Source organism: Nelumbo lutea, chromosome 6 (assembly GCF_056320005.1).
Source record: "Nelumbo lutea isolate HS-2025 chromosome 6, American lotus-T2T, whole genome shotgun sequence".
NCBI classification, from domain to species: domain Eukaryota; kingdom Viridiplantae; phylum Streptophyta; class Magnoliopsida; order Proteales; family Nelumbonaceae; genus Nelumbo; species Nelumbo lutea.
Genome location: NC_142689.1, coordinates 67,726,758 through 67,729,689, shown reverse-complemented (window position 1 = coordinate 67,729,689; position 2,932 = coordinate 67,726,758). Strand labels below are relative to the sequence as shown.

Genomic DNA, 2,932 nt, shown 5'->3' with positions numbered 1-2,932 from the left:
TGACAATTGATTAAATCTGCTCCTTGAAACAAACAGCCATCCTAAACGTCGCCTCTCACGTAAGTTTTGACTTTCACCCCATAAAAACAGGGAGAATGACGGTTCAGCGGGGTCAGATGGAATATACAAGGATTGAATTCTATTTCATTTAGGACAGGAATAGATGCAATCCTATTTAGGATACATATCTTACTAGGATAAGAATATAAAGACAATTTACAAAGATAATTATTACTAGGATAAGAGTTATCCATTACAAAAATGATTAATAGAGTATGAAAAGGAATAGGATATAAAGAGAGGTTAGGAGTCCTGGATACGTTCATGTATCATTATCACTTATAGAAATATTCGATGATAAAACAGAACAAACTTCAGTGTTATTGCTTAAAAAAAAAAAAAAAAAAAATCTGTGGTATGATCAGAAATTCTAATGCACAAGAGCAAACATAATAGACTTCAGACACCCATTTGAAAAGAGCAACTTTCTTACTTGTAAACCTCCCTAGTGGAGCAATTAATTTGGCTCCTAACTCGTAAACCTCCTTAGTGGAGCAATCACACCAAAATACTCTATCAAATGTATAGGCAACCAAATATATGGATCGTTCAGCAAGATTGTTCTCGATGATGTGTGATCTGGCAGTTCCTTGTTGTAAGGCAGTTCAGATATTGAGCTGGCGAATTTGTTAGGTCGATCTACAAAAAGACAGTATCAAAGTACTTGGATTGCTTTACCTGGGTCGAGCACTCCAATGCTTAAATTAACGAAATATATAGGAGAACTAGAATATTGTGAGAGCTAAATCACACATACATTTTCTAAGGGAGGGAATGCCTATATATAGGCATAAGAAACTAGGAACTTCTTGTAACGAGCTTGAGATTCCAGAGAAACCATGTTCGCCATGTTCAGAGTAGATCACTTAGTCAGATATAAAATCCACACAGGGATTAAGTCTGTCCGATCAACTCCAATGTGGATAATGCGGAAAGATGGATCTAACAGTCAAACATCATGATCCCAGAGAAATCTGAGGCAATGACTTGTAACGCGAATCGACCACCACGTCTTATAGGTCGCCAATAGCATTCTAACCAAATCGGCAGAGAGATGTTAAGCCGAAATGCCTACATGGCGCGAGGTGTTAAGCAATGATTAAGGTCCTCTGGTGGCGTAATATAGTGGAGGGCCCCCCTCACCAATTCCTGCAAATAATAGTGTTATCGTTGATGCATTCTCAACCTAACAGCTAATGTCTTGCAATCTCCTTTGCATTTAGTGGCCTCAACCTCACAAAAACAAAAAATCTTATCCTCCCGGGTGCCTTGCTCCTGCGTCTTCTCTCATAGCATCAGCTCCTCCCCACCAATAGCTCCCATATATCACCCCTATTGTCGCGACTCAGCTTTTCCTCTGCTCCATTGAAATGTGAGATGGTTCAAATGATAAAAGCGAGGTCGTTTGCCGTACACAACATTAGGCCCCCTTGGCCCTTGCAATTGCAATGTCTACAACAACTACCTCAAATGGTCTCGCATTCCAGACTTTCTTAATCGGTCCAAAAGATGCAACTTCTTTCTCTTCTTCCATTTGTTGCTTCTACAACTACCTCCCAAATGGGAGCCTGAGTGTGCTCCTCAATGGCATAGGGAAGGGTGGAGCCGACTGGGAAGCAGTGAGGACGGGGCCCAAGTGATACATCAGGTGGACGACGAGCCCTCGTACTTCTTCAAGCTTTCAAACTCGAGAGCAGTAGTGTTGCTACTAGTTTATTTATGAGACCATGGGTGCCATCCGACTACCGGACTGATGGGGGAGAACATATCAAGGGGCGCTAAAGACCGGCGAACACAGTTTGTTCAAAATTGAAGCCAAAGTGGAATATCTGAGATTGATCGGGAATGCAATCACATTCGGAACTTTCAAATGATAGAGTCGGAGACGAAGGCGGATGCGGAATCAGAGACAGTGATGAGACGGAGATGGGGTCCGAGTTGGAGTTGGAGTCGGAGTCGGAGTCGGAGACGATGATGGGGTAACAATATTCCCATCGTCAACGACAGTAAAACTCCCGGAAGAGTTCTTTGTAAGGGGTTTTTTCCCTGTTAGCAACAACCCAAACAACTATCTGCCGAGACTAAAATCTGGTAAGGAAAACGTTATAGAACAAAGCACCCCATGAACGATTCTTTTGATATTGAGATCTTATCTGTCTTTTAGTTCTTTTTCTTCATTTCATTTTTCCATTGCGTAAAATAGTTGTTGCTTGATTGAGGGAGCAAGGTTTGAGTCTGATAACAGAGGGCGGCTGCTAGAACGAGAAAGGAGGAACCGAGGCCACCAGTGCTACGACCAGTGCATCCACCCTTGCTCCAACCCTTTCTCTCTATAGGGGTTTACAAACACTTCCTCTGACCACCGACAGTGGATTCGAGTATCTCTCAGGTCTCAGATCCGGGTTTCTTGCAGATCTAAGAGATACTCAACAAATCTGAGACGAATTATAGAAGGGGAAGAAGGACAGAGAGAGGCCGGAGGTGAAGGGGTTCACTGCTGGATTACAGCAGCAGTGATGAAACAGGAGAGAGAATGAAGGGGAGGGAGAGAGAGAGAGAGTGAGTGAGTGAGGGGTAAAATTGGATTTAAAAAAATTATATATCACATGATGGCACGTATATACGGAATTTGGCCGAATAACAACGGATGATAATGACAAGGGCAGAGTTAGTCAATTGTCCAAAACAAAAGATACTTGAAGACAATATTGAAACTAGTTAGTCAATTTTTTAAACCTTAAGGAAGTTTAAAAAATTTATCCTTTTGCTTTTTGGGTATTAAAAATAGGGGAAATTGAATGTGCTAACGTCACAGGGGTGTTTTTCTACATTAATTGTTTCAATTTTCTTCTCTGCAGTTAAAAAAAAAAAA

General features: G+C 41.4%; 1 long non-coding RNA gene across 1 annotated transcript; it reads left to right on the top strand.

Annotated features, from left to right (window-relative positions):
- Positions 1 to 1,565: 1,565 nt before the first annotated feature.
- Positions 1,566 to 2,584, top strand: LOC148849409 (uncharacterized). Its single transcript, XR_016101009.1, has 2 exons — positions 1,566 to 2,151; positions 2,288 to 2,584. It is a non-coding gene; the product is annotated as an uncharacterized LOC148849409 (long non-coding RNA).
- The last annotated feature ends 348 nt before the right edge of the window (positions 2,585 to 2,932 follow it).